The following is an 18,354-nucleotide window of genomic DNA, read 5'->3' on the forward strand; positions in this document are numbered from 1 at the left end:
AAAACAAAAGAACAAGTTGGATACCAATTTAAACCAATACAAGACTGAATTACAACATCAAAATAAAATAAAATAAAATAAAATAAAATAAAATGTCTCCAAGGTCGAGAATAAATTACATTAAACCAAGAATAAGATTTCAAAAGTATGAAATAAAATACAGTGTGGCTACATAGACACATATAATTCTAGTGATAATATAATTACTTTACTGATATTTATATATAAATTTTTTATGATTTATAAAAACTACTTGTAAACCAATTTACAAGTAAAACCAATGCAATACTCAATTGCAACACTACAATAAAATAAAAGACTCCTCCATTCCCTAGTTAAGAATCAATAAAAATAAATAAAAATAAAATATACGATGATTAAAGATGAACTAAATACCCAAATACCAATTGTTACAAAGTGTGACATAACAATATAAAGTAACAAAGAAAGCACCGGCATCAAACATGTTACATCATAGAATAACAAACAAGAAGCACTCAGAGTATTTGTACATGGATGAACAGAGAGTCAAAGGCATTGGTTGTAGCTCAGTTAAATGAATGGTATCTGTTAAAGCATGAGGTGCTCTGTGAAGAATTCTACTACCATTACCATTATAAGCTATAAAAGCCAGAACACTTGGTAGATTTATGGTTAGAGAAGAATGAAGTTAAAGAAATGAGCTTCAAAATCCTAAATGAGATATAATAAGGTCTGACTTGGATGTGAGTGACTGTGTTTTGTGTGAGACTACGTATTTGTTTTTTGTTTTTTAATCACTGCAGTCTGTCTAGAACAATATTTGGAGCTCACTAAAAAACAAGAAGTCTGAATTAAAATAAAAAGATAAAATCAGACATGATATACTTTGTTAATAATAATAATAATAATAATAATACTATAACAAATAATGTTACTGATAATTATAATCACAGTACCTCCAGCAACAATAGTAATCACTATAATAAAATAAAAAATAAAAATAATACTGACTGTAAAATAAGAGCCGTGCACAACATACAAAAAAACTGTAATGTTAAAATTACATGACTCTAATCAAATTTAGAGCATGACTTTCTTGTTTTCTTGTTTTCTTATTCGTAAACTGGTGGTTGAACGTATGTAACCTCCAGCTGTAGGAGTCTTTCTTAACTCAGTTTTTGTGGGACCCTTTTTATTCCCGTGGCAAAGACTATCATTAATTATTTTTTCATTTTATTTATTGTTTTATTTTCTGTGTCTAGAATGTATTTTTGTATTTTCGCACGTCCATTAATTGATTTATTAATTAAAAACAAAAAAGTACCGGTTACTGGCATCCAAACTCATGACCTCTGCGCATGTTCGAACTTCACGTGCTCCGCCTCCGCTTGTTCGCAGGAGAAGCCGTTGAATCCCTGAAGGTGACTTATCCTAAGTTCATTTTTACTAAGTAAAATTTCGTTTATCTAATCCGACTTTGCTGTTATGTTCTGATAAAAGTTACTAGGGGGTAAATTTCGGTCGCGTATTTGTTGTGTTTAACGAATTTCTGTGTGACGCAACACCAATGTCGGGATTAGCTAAAATAGCCAGCTAGCGTGCCTAAATTGAGCCGTTCTGAGTTTTTAAGACAACTTATAACTTTGGTATTTTTGGTGAATTAATACGTGTCCGCTCACGCGATTGCTTTAAATGCGCTACAGGCATATTTAATTATTATTATTATTTTTGGTTTTTCCCCCGTCCCCTAATCAGCTTTCACAGCGGCCTGTGCATATCACCTCCACGTTTACCACGGTGCCCGCGCTCACGTGCTTTATAGCGGTCATGAACTGAGGGGACGCTTTTATAAATTGTCAGTATAATTTGACACAGCTGTGTGAGAGTGACGGAGGTGAGTTAAAGTTAATTTAACCTAAACACGTGTTTTGTGCACTTTTATGGAGGGTCTGCGTCTCGTGTTATTTGTTAATTCACTCTGCTTTATTTTACAAGCTGTACACGTAAAACGATTAACCCGGTTTTACCTTTCATCTATAGTCAGAGCGATTCGCTGTATATCAACTGTTGCTTTAACCTCCAGATTTCTTTTCTGGGTGTTGAATTTGGAGTTCAATTAACCCTCCGCGCCACTAGAGGCCGCTAGTGGTGTTTCCTAACTAGAATTGTTAAAACATTAATTTACACAAGCAGATGGGCTTATTCCGTTTCATTAAGTTAAAATAACACTCACTTGGCATACTGGGTCTAGGTTTTGGCGTGAACGTACTTAAAAATGCAGTATATTTATTGTTTTTGGTCTTCTGCTGCCTATTGGACTGACGCGTACCACGTGTACCGGAAGGCAGGATATTATTTATTTGCGAACTTTAGTAGATTTAAATAACGGGCATCAACACAAACCTGGTTATAACTAATCTGATGACCTCATTGCTACCGTTTTATATGTCCTGAAAAAAAAGCAGGGTTTTTTTTCCGAACCGTGAGTAAGGGAGACGGTGCGGGGAGTGACTCCGTCTGCTCCGACGTATTCCTGGTATCGCTTCTCGGCCTTTTGGCTAAGATCAAGTGTAGTATCTGTTCTTATCAGTTTAATATCTGATACGTCCCCTACCCGGGGACCATATATTAAATTGATTTTTGGAGTAGGGAGATGGAATAGGGGCTTGCTCCGTCCACTCCACGCATCGACCTGGTATTGCAGTACTTCCAGGAACGGTGCACCCCCCTGAACATGTGGAAAATAAAGTATGTGGATGTCTAGTTTCTGTGGATCTAATGTAGTGCTGTACGGAGCAATGTCAAGGCGGATTGAAGTCTGTCTTTTTTGCCATTCTTGGGTTGTGGTTTTTTAAACCAGTTTATGTCTGTTATCATTTTGAGCTGAAGCTGCAAGGAGTAGAGGGTAGTGAAGGTGGACGAGTTGAAATACCTGGTAGCGTCCAAAAGAACAACAATCGTAATAATAATAATACTATTGAAAGTGGTCAGACTAATCATACAGTAGGTTCTTATATCAGCTGTCCTGCCTGTGAGCTGTTTGGTAACCCCCTCAGACTCTTTGGTCTGTTGATTTTAACTGCAGGTCTGGTTGTGGTCCGTAGATGACAGTGTGTGCAAGCAGTAAGTGCAGAAGATAGAAAAAGAAAAATTGATAATGCAAGATTTTGTTGTATTTGTTGTGTTGTACCTATAAAAGCTAGTAACATGCTGATAAAAAATGCATCTCATGGCATGCTGGAAAAAAGTGTTTGGGTTTTTTTAAGTACATTTATGCAAGTAAAGGTAAGTCAAGTCATCTTTATTTATATAGCACATTTAAAGGACATGAAGTGTCGGCCAAAGTGCTGAACAGAGGGATAATATTATCAAATAAAAAGAATTAAAATAGATAAGATGAAAACATCATAGAAAATATTGTGAGACATCTATATATGTTTGTAAAAATATATGTGTACATGCAAATATGCACATACATATACAAAAGTGTACACATTCACACACAAGTACACATACGTGATGCATAAATCATCCAATGAGATAAAAGACCAGAATGGCTAAAACAGAATAAGAGTGGTGTCAGAGAGATCTGAAAGCCTTGGACCATATTAAATGATGTAATAATGATACTTTATACATCACTATTTGCTAAGTTACATTTTACAGTTTTGAAACTAAAGGTGCTGAAATGCTACAAACAGATCTTTTTAGATGGTCAGTGATTGTTAGGTACCGTGATGACATGAGTGGTTCCCTTCATGGAGATTTTATTGTCCAGTGTTGTTTTTAGGAATGCCGTGTGCTCATTCTGAAGCTGCATACTGTAGGTTAAACTGTTAAAATATCCAGTTTGTAAAATCCCATCATAAGAGTGAGTATTCCTGCTCCGGGACATTAGGGGGCAGCAGCAGGAGGACAGTGAACTGTTCAGCAGCACATAACAAAGGAACAGGAAGTGGTTGTGCTGTTAGCAGGAAATGTGTGTGCTTTGTGTTTTGTTTTGTTTTTTCTTTTTTTGTGAACATCAGACGTGAATCAAACAGTTTTCAGCTGCAGTTTGATTTGAGTCGGAGTTACTTGAACTTCCTGTTGGTTTGTTGGGGGATGTGAGAAGGTTAAATGGATGAAAAATAGTGATCGTTCAGTTAGCTTTTGTTGTGCAGATGCAGGAATGCATGATGGGAAAGACTCTCGGTATGTTTTAAACGAAATAACCTGATGGGGCTTTGTTGGAAGCTCCTTCCTGTGTATATAAATAGTGTGTAGTCCCAGCCTCCTGCAGGCTGTGTTTGTGCTGATAGTGGGATTGTGAGCACCGTGAGTGTGCAGGGTTTGTGTGTGAAAGAGTCCCCCAAGTGCGAGATGAACAACTCATACTTACCTGGCAGGGGAGATACCATGATCAAGAAGGTGGTTCACCCAGGGCGAGGCTCAGCCATTGCACTCCGGTTGTGCTGACCCCTGCGAATTCCCCAAATGTGGGAATCTCAACTGCATAATTTCTGGTAGTGGGGGACTGCGTTCGCGCTCTCCCCTGATCACATGTTCAAAGAAAACAGACAAAAATACATACCCAGGCAGTCAAGTTCATGGTATTCATTAACTCTCAGGGTTTTAACTTGTGTAGTACAGAGTTAACAGGAGCATCTGCTGTGCCTGAGTTGTTCAGTAGAATCTTGAAGTTCCCACTTTTCTCCACAAGAGGCTAGTAGACTTGTTAGGTGGTGTGTGGTTTTGGAAAAATTGGAATATGGGACCCCTTATGGAAATCTTTAATTTTTAAGGTTTAATTTTATTTTTTATTTTTCTTCATTGGAGAGTTTGTGGGTTTTCCTTCTTTGCATTTCTAGTTTTGTTTCTGTTCAAAGTTTAAGAATTTGTACTGTTTTTTTGTGTTATGAACAATAAAAAATTTTGAAAATTGAAATTGAATTGGTTCACCCAGGGCGAGGCTCAGCCATTGCACTCCGGTTGTGCTGACCCCTGCGAATTCCCCAAATGTGGGAATCTCGACTGCATAATTTCTGGTAGTGGGGGACTGCGTTCGCGCTCACATGTTCAAAGAAATCAGAGAAACAGATATTTAGTGTTTTTGTGTTTATTAAGCCTCAGAAAATCTCTGTTGTGTGGCTTGGCACTTGTGCTGTACATAACAAGTCACGTGACGTGACGCTGCGACTGTGATTGGTTCGGCTCTGCGCTACTTAATTTGGATTGGCTGTTCTTTTTTTTAAAGAGAGGAAGAGAGAGAGATGAGGTCTATCGCAATAGTTTCATTTTTCTATCGAGAAAAAGTTATTTCGCAATACATATCGTTATCGTTCTATCGCCCAGCTCTATCACCAAGCATGACGTTTATATTTGTTAGTTCAGGTGTACCACATACTTCTCTTCCACTGGCTTGGATGTCCTCTCTAAGAAGAAGAAGCATACTTCTGCAGTCATGGCAGTCCAGGCTTTGTTATGTGCAGAAGGGCCTAAACTCAACTCCAGCTGCAGCATTTGTTCTTGGTCCCTGTGAGCTGCCGGAAACTCGTGCGGTGGAGTCGTCCCTAATCTGTGTTTTCTGATAGGTCAGTCGATCTTGTCTTTGTCACTGTTATCACTGGTCAAGGTAAACATTCAGAGTACAGCAAATTTACAACCCAGAGAGGAAATGCCCAAAGCCTGGTACTGGCTGCAGACGTTTAAAAATGGACTCGCATTGAGTAATCAAATGGCAAGAGCGAGAGTCGGCCAAGAGCAATTAGAAATGGAATGGAGCCAGATGTGAATGAATCTCCAATAAAAGCAGTGACAGGTTCAAATAGTTTTGTTTGACCTACTGAGTCAAACATTGAGATGAATCTGAAGCTGCAGAATGTAGCTTGAAATCATCACTAAAGTGAGTGTTCCTGCTCCAGGACAGTAGGGGGCAGCAGCAGGAGGACAGTAAGCTGTTCAGCAGCAGAGAACAAAGGAACAGGAAGTGGTTGTGCTGTTAGCAGAAAACGTGTGCTTTTATGTGTTTTTTTTTTCTTTTTTTCTGAACATCAGACGTGAATTAAACGGTTTTCAGCTGCAGTTTGATTTCACTTGGAGTTACTTGAACTTCCTGTTGGTTTGTTGGTGGATTTAAGGAGGTTAAATGGATGAAAAATTGTGATCTTTCAGTTAGCTTTTACTGTACAGATGCAGCAATGCATGATGGGAAAGTCTCTCTGTATTTTTAAAACTAAATAACCTGATGTGGCTTTGTTGGAAGCTCCTTCCTGTGTATATAAATAGTGTGTAGTCCCAGCCTCCTGCAGGCTGTGTTTGTGCTGATAGTGGGATTGTGAGCACCGTGAGTGTGCAGGGTTTGTGTGTGAAAGAGTCCCCCAAGTGCGAGATGAACAACTCATACTTACCTGGCAGGGGAGATACCATGATCAAGAAGGTGGTTCACCCAGGGCGAGGCTCAGCCATTGCACTCCGGTTGTGCTGACCCCTGCGAATTCCCCAAATGTGGGAATCTCGACTGCATAATTTCTGGTAGTGGGGGACTGCGTTCGCGCTCTCCCCTGATCACATGTTCAAAGGAATCAAACCGAAAAATGTAGTTACTCAGTCTGATTCACAGGTTTTTCTTATTGAGTATTCCAGGGAAACGTGGGTGTTTTGATTAATGTCAGGACTGGCTGCTGTGGCTCATATGTTCAGTACAATTTCTAGTTCTCTCTTTTCTCCACTAAAGGGAGATAGAGCTGTTCAAGTTGGTCTGCACTTTGTCTCTAAACTTTATTACTGAAGGTCTTTCTCATTCTGTGTCCAGTATTGATTGAAAATCACCACACGGAGAAAAATAAATATCCTCTCATCTTTGATTTTGCAGATTAAAATGTGCAGTTTTATTTATTTATTTATTATTAAAACAACATTAGGTTTGTGACTTGAACACTATTTTTGCTTACATAGCTGAAAGTGCACTAATCTAACACTCATAAGGTTTTACTATGTCAGATTGACAAATGTTTACCACAGCCCTGTAGGTACTGTTCTCTACAGCCTCTCCAACCCCAGTAATATTACCATAAAATACGGTAATATGACCAAACAAAGTGGATCACAACAGCCACAAAGCAATTTCAATTGTTAAAACATAACTACTACTAAACAAGTAAAAAAAAAATTTTTTTGTGGACTGATTTAATATCTTCAGTAAAGGCATCTCCACCAATAAACCCGTATTCAAAACCACCTAACTACAACCAAGGGACGAGCCAAAGTGTAACAGGTTCCAGTCTGAGGGGTGTACTGCAAGCCAAGTGCAGCTTAGCCAGCTCTTTGTGTTAGCAGGGTTAATCAATACTAAAACTAAGAAGTGACTGTGGTTATCGTCCTTTGCTTACAGAGGCTTTCATTGTTAGTCTGTGTGTGTGCTCAGCTAAAGAGAGTGTTTGATAAATCTCTCTTCTGCAAAAAATCAACCGACTGAGTGCAGCCTACTTCATTCGGAGACATTATCAGAGCGGAGCGGGTTATAGTTGACTATAAAGAATGAGAATTGGAAAAAGCCAACACTGATGCTGCAGACGAGTCAGTAGAGTAATGTTGCAGTCGGTAATCATGTGAATTTCAAAAATGTATTTTTTAGTGCTGTCAGCGTTAATCTCGTTAAAATGACGACCTAACCGCACTAACGTATTGACACCATGCAGCCCCATGCACGGGGCGAGCCGCACTAACTCGCTAACAGAGATTTGCCGCGTTAATGCGGTTATGGCGTTAACGTCATTTTAACGAGATTAAAGCTGACAGCACTAGTATTTTTTTCAGTTGGTGCTGCAGTGTTGTGGCAACTACACATTAAGGAGTGTCTGAACAAAAAGCAATTCGGCAATTCTGGCGCATTACTTTATAGTGATGTGTTATGATTTAATGTTGTCAGTGTTTTGTTTTATGTCATGTTTAAGGATTTGTTCTCGGTTGTATCTCACGTTTAGTTTAGTTCAGGTTCCGTGTGTCATTCTGTCTGTCTCTCAGTGTCAGGTCTGCGTTTTGGTGTAGAGTTCTCGTTTTCTGTTTTATTGTGAAGGTCTGCGTCTCATGTGAGTGTGTTCAGTTTTACCTCTGTCTAGTCTGGTTGATTATTCCCAGCTGTGTTCCCCACCTGTGTGTAATCTCCCTGTGTTTCTCTGTGTGTATTTAAGTCGCGTCTTCTGTCTTTGTGGTTGCTGGTCTGTCTGTGTATCCGCCATGTTCCACTCGTGTGTCTGGTGTTAGAATCTTAGTTTGTAAATAGTTGTAAATAGTCTTGTCAAGTAGCAATCGTGTATTTTGTTCACTTTGTACATATTCTTCACTGCAGCAGCCTAGTAGGCGTGAGAAGCCATTTTTGTTGATTAAGTTTTCTCCTGTTTTTTGTTAGAAAGTTAGGTAAGTGGATTGTCTTTTGGTTGGTGTTTATTTTTGTGTAGGAAAGCATAGGGACCAGGGGCCTGTTCTTCGTACCTCGCTAAGTAAGTTAGCCGGATTTGAATGTTGACGATTTCGCGTGATCTTGGATCGTTCGGTTCTCCGAAGCTCATCTGGGGCTTGCTGTCATAGCAACAGATCCGTAAGAGTAAGCCTGCTCGGGAGCAGGTTTACTTTATGTAAACAGGATTAGATCGCGGCCACTCAGGTATGTCCGCTGAAGTTATATGAAAGCAACAGCGACATTTCTCCACTGTTTTACCATAAATAAATATTATCAATGTAACTAAAGATAATGCAGCATTTGATTCTTTTATTGATTGCATACAGATACATACAGGTCATTTCCGAAAAAAAGGGAAATGTACTATTAATCATTCTATTACATGTAGTAGATCATGTCAGATGTAATTCATATGTTAGAGTAGTAATAGTAAATTACTACGTGCAATCAAGATGAGAGACCACGGCTAAAAAAGCGAAGGTGGATTTGGGAAGTCTGTCGCAGCCATGTCCTGTCCGTTTGTACGCGAGCAAGGAAGGTGCAAGATTGATAAGGAGAGTTTACAGAATTTAGCGTATATTGCGGGATAGACAGGATCCTTTAGCTCAGCGCGACAGTGTGCTCATAGAGAGATATCGATTCTCCCGTGAGGGTATTATTTACTTTCTCTCTCTCTCTCTCTCTCTCTCTCTCTCTCTCTCTCTATATATATATATATATATATATATATATATATATATATATATATACTTACTGTACTGTATATACTTACTCCCGACTTACTGTGCATGCTTCAGTCACCCCTTGCATGGGAACAGGTAAAAGTGATGGAGTGTTATGTCAAACTACACACAAAAAAACCCACAATGTCAATAAATGTCACAGTACAAAAAGGGGTGTGACGAGGGGGTGCAGGACCACCACCTGTCTTTATTTGCTCTGCCCTTTTCTTGGTTGCTGTTATAAACAAACAAACAGATTATTCCAGGGTCTCTTGTCATAGACTAAAAGCAATATAAGTGATAAATATTACCATTCTGTGGAATATTTTTATATTTCACTTTTACTTTTTCCCATGTTCTAGTGGGTCCTGTTGTGGCTCTAATGTGAAAGAGGATATGATGTAATATAATATAATGTGGAATAACATAATATCACATGATATAATGTAATATCATGGATCACTTACGAGTTTAATTTGTCAGCAACTTTCTGCCAGCCCTCTCTCCTTGCTTTTGCAGCCTTTGCAGTGTTCCCCTGCGTTTTAATTAAACTCTGAAACTCCTGATATCCCTCAATCAAGAGTTCTTGCTCTGTTGCCGTGAAATACTGAGCGCGCTCCTTCGACATCTTCGCCGACCAATCACAGGGTTGCCGATCAATGTTTCTACTATCGATGCGTAGCCCCTTTTAAGCCACCCAGTGATCTCAGATTACTTCATCCAGCTATACTAATCGTCAACAACAGGTGCGTTCGGAGAACCGGATTAGCGAGCTCAAAGTTAGCGCGATGATTTGATCTTGGATGTGTCATTTGATCTTGGATGTAGTAAGCGAGGTACGAAGAATGGGCCCCTGTAGGGAGTTTTGTTTATTTTTGGCACTGCTCACTGCTGAAGAAAATAAATGGCTGCTTAGCACTTTTAGAAGATATTGTGGTTTGTGTACTTAGTTGGGTGGTGTGTGAGTGGGCCAACTTCTTGTTGCGTTCATACACGCCTAGGCAAAGAACGTAACAGATGACATTTGCAGGCGTGCATTCAGGCTCTGGTTGCCTAGGAAACTATCCAGGGTTATTAATACGTCTGTCATTTGTCAGTCAGTGACAACCTTTGCTCATGTTCTTTGTGTGTAGCTTTGTTTTGGAGTTAGATTAAGAGAAAACAGAGAGGACTAACCAAACTTGGTATCATACCAAAAAACAGGATCATGAGTTGGGAATTAAGTTTAAATTACCCAAATTTTATTGAATTAAAACCAACTTAGTAAGAAATGTTGAGGTTTTTTTATATCACTGTTGTTTTGAATGAGTAACTGGAAGTGAAAGAAAAGTCAGCAAAGCAACCAAACCAGACTCCAGACGGACTCCTGCTCGCTGAGGAGCAGAGATATTATACCACCCAAACTGTATCATTTCTGGAGAAATTTGGGTGTGATTGTTGCTGCTGCTGGACTCGGCCTGTGGGTTGCCTCAGGTGTAGATAAAAAGTTGGAAATAAAAAGGTTAGCTAACAAAGTTGAAGGGAGATGTCATTTATGTTTTTGTATTCAAAGTGTAGTGACCCTCACTGTTTGGGGACATTTACGTTGTTGTAGTAAAGCTGTCTGTAGTAGTAAATGATGGAACCATTTTGTTTCTGTCTGAGATTTAAAGGGAAAAATGGATGCGTTGATGTCTGACACACAATATAGACAATAACATACTGGAATTGCTGCTTATGGGACTGCTTTGAGATTTCTGGGTAGCTTGAGCAAAGAGTGCAACGTTAAAGGCTGCATTGCCCTGAATGCACCTAATAGCACTTTAGGTGGGGATATGTCAGCCTTCTCTGCTTTACAATAATCCACAATAATTTGGATGCCTCTGGATGCATGCATTTGATAAGGTGAGATTCACCTGTTCAAACAGCACCACTGACTAAATATAAAAACTGTTCAGGCCTGTTAAGCCACGTACATGCTTGCCACACCAGTCTCTGATGCTATAAAACACACCTGCTTGCTGCAGTACATTTTCCTAAACTGTCTCAGGGGCCTCTGCTGTGATTTAAGCTTCTGGTCTGTGTTCTGACCCAAGAGAACCTGACATTGTCAAGAGAACCTGACATTGTCAGGTTCTCTTGGTTCTCTTGGCATACGTTCTTCATACACTCTTTGGTGTTTGGACTCAAAAGCAAGATAGCATAGTTCATTTCCTAAGTCACCAGTTTGCTAATACTCTTCAATAGCACTATAAACAGGGCTGCACATAAGTGGTCAGCAGGTGCGCATGCACTGTCAAAATAAAAGACGCGCACCAGATAAGAAGTTGCAACGCGTGTTTGCGTACATATAACAGGCTCTGTTTTTGTCCGCTAGAGTGGGATTTTCACGGCATATTCTGCCCCACATCTCTGTGCGTTCATCATTTGTTTGAAGCCAGCTCACCTCCTGCAACCACTTTTCCAAGAATACGAGCTTCTTTTGTGATTCGGACTCCTTCTGACATTTCTTTGGAGGTGGAGGAACACCAAAGTAATTGCTTAAAGGAGCTTGCTTCTTCGACATCTTTTAAGAGTTCTAAACAAATGTCTGTCCTCCTCCAGAAAATCTTATGTACACAAACGCACGTTCTTATCTGGTGCGCGTCTTTTATTTTGACAGCGAATGCGCACCTGCAGACCACTTATGTGCACCCCTGACTATAAATATCTTGGCTGTGTTTCTCACATTTATCTCTGTTGCATTTAAAAATTTCGCAAGCTTGCTTAGGGCACCGTGAACCTGGCAGTGTGACAGCGGCGTAGTCATGGACAGACTTGTATGTAGGGAAGTTTAAGGTTTTCAGCTGGCTTTTTGAGTTTAAGTTTAAGCAACATTCCGTAAAACTGTCCAAGATTTTTTTCTGTCGGGCCTAGGCTACTCACTAGGGCTGGGTATCATCACTGATTTCTATAATCTATTCGATTCAATTCAGTTTTGCCTCAGACAGTCAGAAATATTATAATTCTCATCATTTATCAGTACTGATACATGTGAGACTTCATCAGAGGTGTGAGCATCACTGCAGATGCCTTTGTGTCAAAGTAACAATGGTGTGTCCGTGTACGTGCCGTCGGGTGAGAAAGCCGATTCTGATGCGTCGGGTCCGCTCTGTGTTTATGTCTTTGTGTGGAATCCGTTTATCTGCTCTCATTTGCTATTCGGTGGTTGTTGAAATAGTTTTGTGAGCTTTAACCAGAGATTCTGGCGATTCTGGTAAAACACAGCAAAAAATCCTGGCACAACTTCACCTGCTTCCAAGGTGCATGGAGAAGATGAAAGAATAAAAAAAGCAGGAACTCCAGCAACACTTGAGAAACGAAGAACAGCTTTAATAATTGACCAGCGCGTTTCGGCTTGTGGCCTTCATCAGGGTCATAGTAAAACATTGTAAAAAAAAAATAGCTTAAATACAAGACAGGAAACAGAAAAAAATTCAAATTAACCAGTCAAAACTTCACAGATAGGTCAGCTGACATATCATAAGTAGGTATTGGTTAATTGGTTAGGTCACACCCAAGTAGATGTTGGACTAGAACATTAATGATGAGGAAGAGAGGGGGGTGACATAACCTCCATATGTCTGAAAATAATACATGCATGAATAGCATAAAAAGGATACTATAAATATACACACAGGTCAAAAAAAAAATAAAATAAAATAAAATAAATATATAAATAAATAAATAAAAAAGAAAACCGGCAAAACACATTTATATTTAAAAGTCGATTCAGATTTAATTAATCGATATCGCCTTATTCAAGCTACTCACCTCTTGCTATCCACCTGCACTTTCAACTGGAACACGGCCAATCAGAGAGATCCCGCCCCTGACTATCTGTGATTGGTTTAGACCACACGAAGACTTTCGAGTTGCGGAGACTTTTTTTTTTTTTTTTTTAACTGGAAAAGGTGGTTGCACTGGTGCGACCTAGGATTTTTTTTAGTTGCACCATTGAAAAATTTGGTCGCACTCTAGAGCCCGCCTGAGGAAAAATCACGCTCTTCTGAAACAAACCTGTATTATTCAATAAATACAGAACATCCATATACTACTCTGCAGGTGGCAGGAAAATCATCCAGGGGTAAATCAAGACCTTAAGGCAAATGCCTTAAGGTCTTGATTTATATCTGTCAGGTAATCCGCTCTTATACATTTTCAGAGTCTGGTGTTTCATTTTCAAGGAGGGACAAAGGGTAGCTCATTGTCATCTATCTGTGTATGTATGGGTTAAAAACATATTGAATGTCCTGGTTCAACCCCTGTGAATCAAGTAGATAAGAATTGTAGCCATTGACCCAACAGTCTTTTGGCTCACGCTTTAGTATATGGTGACATTGCTCATACTCATCAATGGTGACATCACACCGTGGCAGAAGCTGTTATAAAGTCGCGTAGAGGGAATGAGGTGCTTCTATCAGCCTCTAAGGCTACGTTCACACTGCAGGTCATAATGCTCAATTGTGATTTTTTTTTTTTTTTTTTTTTTAATCAAATCCGATTTTTTTGTCTGCTTGTTCACACTACAAATAAAATGTGACAGCAAACGCGCTCTAGTGTGAACCGTTCACGGCCCTCGAAGCGGCCCCCATGCGCAAAAGAAGATGTCACACACAACGCGCTCTGTTTAGACCCAGACCAAACAGTATTGTTTGACTGATGGCCCTTAATATAAAGACTTGTTTCGGACTTTATGTTTCCCAATTTTGCTTTAAGTTATTAAGTTTTTTTGTAATTTGCCTAATAATGATCCTTATTGCTGTTTTAGAGGAGCGGTGCTTCAAAGGATAGTTGCAGATTTCTGTCAGAATCTGCAGATTATAAAAGTACAAATAAAATGTTCGCGTTTCTCCAACGTTGTCTTCCCAACAGTTTCACTAACATCTACACTGGATGGCCAGGAAGTGTTCACGATGTCTTCTCCGGCGCTGATAATTGTCACTTGTGCCAGTGACGTAAAACACAGATTTAATGTGACATGACCGTTCAAACAGCAGTCGCTTTCTAAAACATCAGATATGTATCAGATTCAGTACCACATACGAAAGTGACCCAGATCGGATTTGAAAATATCGGATTTGTGCCGTTCAAACTGTCATACCATGATCGGATATGGATCGCATAGGGTCAAAAAAATTGGACTTGATGTGCTTTCGCCTGCAGTGTGAACGTAGCCTAAAAGACAGATGTTATCATTCTGTTCCCTGTTGGCCAGGAGGGCAATCCTACTGAGGTGGCGGGACGCTGCCCCTCCCACTCACAAACAGTTATATCACCTCATGTCGTGTCTAAAACTGGAAAAAATAAGACATTCACTCCAGAAATCTACTGGGAAATTTCAAAGAATGTGGGGTCCGTTCCTTGATGCATTTGAAAATCTAAAAGAATTTTTCAGTAAACTCAGTGTGCAGGTTTAGGCCGGTGACCTGGGTGGGAATGAATGGGATTATTTTGCAGGGATTATGTACAGACGCCTGGAGACCAGGACCACCCGACACAGGAACAGATTCTTTCCCCTCGCCATCTCCCTTCTAAACAGTTGACCTGTCACACTGCTCCCACTGCCAGACTGCAACTGCACGTTATGTACATTCTGAAGAATTCATTCCACCTCATTTCTTTTCTGTATTTTCTGTATATATGTTTAGATTACTTATTTATAGTTATAGCTTTGTGTATGTATGTGTATGCATGTGTAATGTATATATAGACGTATGTGTGTGTGTGATTTACATTGCTGTGCTTGAGAGCCACCATCTACCGGAACCAAATTCCTTGTATTTGTCTGCACATATACATGGCCAATAAACACGATTTTGATTCTGATTTGGGGAAATATTATACATATGTTTATATTTCACTCTTTTTTTCCTTTTTGTTTTTTCTTCTTCTTTTATTTCACAGCCTTAAATGTTCGGCTAATTACCCCAAATGTACAGATCATCTGTTACCCCTTTCTTCTCTGTATAAATGAAAAAAAAAGACATTGTTTAAAAAAAAAAAAAAAAAAAAAAGTAGCGTAGAGATGTTGTTTTGGGTTCATTAAGCAGGTGGTGAAGTGTTCTGAGCATCTGTATTGCTGCTAACTCTCTCACAATCAGAATTTTCTTCTGTTTGTAGTATGAGTCTTATCATCATGGTCTCTGATCACGCTTGTTTTGGGAATCCAGATCTGCAGCTGGAGTTTTGGAGTTTTTTAAATATGTTTTGAAGAGTTGTTTGCTGTGAACCTGAGTGTCTGTCACTGTTTTGGTCTGGAAGTTCAGCTGTGATATGTCTATACACAAAATTGCACACACATCAGTCTTCCTCAAACACAGGTGTACCTTCTATGAGAGCATAGAAGGTACACCTGTGCATGTATGTGTGGACTCCTCTGTGCTGGAATTCCAAAAGCACCAAGCTGTAAAAATAGTCAACGACTTTTCCAAGTGGTTGTGCAAAAGAGAGGCTCAAAACGATGAACAATGCCTCGACAGGTTTCTGAAACATCCACGTTGTCATAACACGATTGCTTCGAAGTATTTCACACTTGGAGGACAAATCAAGCTCATCAAAAATGACCTGCTCATTTTGTTGAGGCTTAAATGCTGTAATGACCTCTTTCCAGTGAATTTCTGTTTCAAAGAGAACAAAAGTGGGAGCTCCCGCCTGCCTGATCATAGCATAGAGATCACTGTGTTTTTTTCTCAATAAGCAGCGGTATCTCTGAATCAATCTGCATCTTTGTTATGCACTCATCTTTACTTCGTGTTTGTCTTGTAAAGGTCCTTTACAAGACAAACAGTGGCATCTACTACGCTGACTGCTAGCTGAAGAGTAGTCTAAAATTTGTGTTGTTTGCCTCTGCGTGCTGCCTGTATGTCTTTTTTTGTTCTTGCTCTATGTGGACTACATACACCTTCTCCCTGTCACTTCAAAACATGCACCTCTCATCAATGAAGAGCGCCTTGGCACTATCCCTACTAGTGAAGACTATGTTGTTTCAACAGTGCTTTCCTCTCGAGTTCGTTGAACTCGGACACGCACAGAATCAACTTTTCCATGTTTTTGTTCATAGTGTGTTTGAACCTGGCGTCGCTGTAGGCGCAAGAAGTAGAAAAGGATCGGTTTCAGAGCGCAGTGCTACTTTCTATGTAAAAGGGCCTTAACAGCATGCTGTTGATCTTACATCCTTCTCTGGTAAAAGGTTTACCTTTACACAACTGTATTCTCATGCTTAAAGTAGCCAGATATATTTCTTGTACAAACTGTGGAAAGAACAAATAGTTTGTGTCCTTAGCAAAACTGTTATCAGCACAGGAAAGCCTGGTTTTGAAATATCTACAAGGGTCATTGAATGAATGAATGCAGACTTGTCTACAGTGACCGTAGACTCCGGACCAGTCACAACGCAGAACTGTCTGCTGTAGGGATGGACTATTTGGACTTGTCTCAGATATGATACCGATGTCTCGGCTTCAGGATGTAATGTTGTTATTCATACAATTTATTTTGAGTAGCTTCATTTAAGCTCATATAAAACTTCTGAATGAGTTGTTGTGCTGAACCAACGTCCTTCTAGCTTTCTGGTTTGTGAGACTTTCCTCTGACTGGACATAATGAGAGAAACAAAAGCTTCGTCTGACTCGTTTGCGGAGTAGATCAGTGTATTGCCTTAAATATCCAGCCTACAGCGCTAAAGTGGAAACATGAAAGAGATTAAGGTGAAGAGAAGAGAGATAACTGCTGCTTTTTGAGTCTGTGTCTTGTCTGCCTTTCTGCAGGTTTTTCTGGCTCCTCAGTTTCCTGATGACTTTTTGTTATATTATTTGTCCTCTCCCAAAACCAGATTCCAAACCAGACGGTCATGGCAGTGTCTTCTTTCTGTGTGTCCTGGATGCTTTGCCAATTTCCAGATAAGGTGGATGGGAAGTGGAGATGAGGCAGACGAGATGATGTGAGAGGACAATAGCAAATCAAAGGGGAGAAAGAGAACATTTGTAAACCCACACAACAGAGCGTGAGTGAAAAAGAAACACTTGGTGCATCATGGGAAGCCCCGAGCAGCCTAGGCCTATTGCAGCATAACTAAGGAAGGATTCAGGGTCACCTGATCCAACCTTATAAGCTTTAAAAGCAAAGAAAGTTCAAAGCCTAATCTTAAAAGTAGGGAGCGTGCTTCTGATAAAACACAAGGAATACACTATGAAATAAGTTGTTACCCTAAGGTTTTTAATTAAACAGGCTACACAGAACACTATTTTACTGAGCTGTTCTCTTTTGCTTAACCCGTTTTTGTGTGTAGGTCCTTTAATTATTTTTGCTGCTGTAGAGCTGGAATGTACCAGCTTGTGGGATAAAGTGTGTTTTCTCTTCCCCACAGCCTGTGATGCTGCCGCTGGTGCTGCATTAGCAGACAGTTGGAAAGAAACAGACTCCGTGAGGACGGAGGCCAGATGTCCTTCAGCCCAGCTAGAGAACACCAGGATGAATTCCTCTGACTTGGTATCTGACCTTGTGCTAGTGCGGCGGGCCCTGAGTTTCTTCTGATGCTGAACAGTGCCCGGCGCGTGTAGATGACACAGACTCCCTCATGTTCCTCAGATCTGGATCTAGTTGAGATCCTCTGGGACGCTGTGAAGTAAACACCATCTCAGACCATCCAGGAGCTCGTAGATGCTCAGATGATGTTGGGGGTGGATGCATCTTGTGGGCACCGTACACAGTACTGAGCCATATTATAAATCATGTGAAATCACTGTGACTTCAGTGTTAAACTTTGAATGCAGCTCTTAAAAGGTTGTTTTTCAGTTTTCATTGATGTCATTTTCGGTTCTGCCTTTTTTATAGCATATTTTAGTGCTGTTTAAGTTCTGTTTTAAAACAGAGTCTGTTAGCTCTACTTTTGGTCACTCATGCACATTTCAAGGTATTTTACTTACCTCTTGGCCTTTTAAAGTTAATTTAGGAATAGTGCCTGGGACTGTAAATATAATAATGTGACTTTTTCTTCATAATTATTTGATAGTTCTCCATAAAATAAATGAATTGAGCGGTGCCTACTTCAGTAAAGTGCATTGTCAAGAATAGGTGATCTATATAAAAACCAGTGCTAAAAATAAGATCTCAGTCTGACTGTCTCTGGAGACAACTTAGAACTATGTTGCTAAATAAAACTGATTTTGATTGGATATTCTCATTATTGTT

The 18,354-nt window shown here is 39.7% G+C and overlaps 1 long non-coding RNA gene, 3 other non-coding genes and 1 pseudogene across 4 annotated transcripts; all 5 read left to right on the plus strand.

Annotated features, from left to right (window-relative positions):
• Window positions 1-1,319: 1,319 nt before the first annotated feature.
• On the plus strand, window positions 1,320-18,338 carry LOC102080005 (uncharacterized). The gene is made up of 3 exons (XR_269851.2): window positions 1,320-1,403; window positions 16,997-17,167; window positions 17,531-18,338. It is a non-coding gene; the product is annotated as an uncharacterized LOC102080005 (long non-coding RNA).
• Window positions 2,521-2,711, plus strand: LOC112842302 (U2 spliceosomal RNA). The gene has a single exon (XR_003214030.1). It is a non-coding gene; the product is annotated as a U2 spliceosomal RNA (small nuclear RNA).
• LOC112842260 (U1 spliceosomal RNA) lies at window positions 4,356-4,519 on the plus strand. The gene has a single exon (XR_003213994.1). It is a non-coding gene; the product is annotated as a U1 spliceosomal RNA (small nuclear RNA).
• On the plus strand, window positions 4,901-5,041 carry LOC112842293 (uncharacterized; annotated as a pseudogene).
• On the plus strand, window positions 6,364-6,527 carry LOC112842314 (U1 spliceosomal RNA). The gene has a single exon (XR_003214041.1). It is a non-coding gene; the product is annotated as a U1 spliceosomal RNA (small nuclear RNA).
• Window positions 18,339-18,354: the final 16 nt, after the last annotated feature.

Source organism: Oreochromis niloticus, linkage group LG14 (genome assembly GCF_001858045.2).
Source record: "Oreochromis niloticus isolate F11D_XX linkage group LG14, O_niloticus_UMD_NMBU, whole genome shotgun sequence".
Taxonomy (NCBI): domain Eukaryota; kingdom Metazoa; phylum Chordata; class Actinopteri; order Cichliformes; family Cichlidae; genus Oreochromis; species Oreochromis niloticus.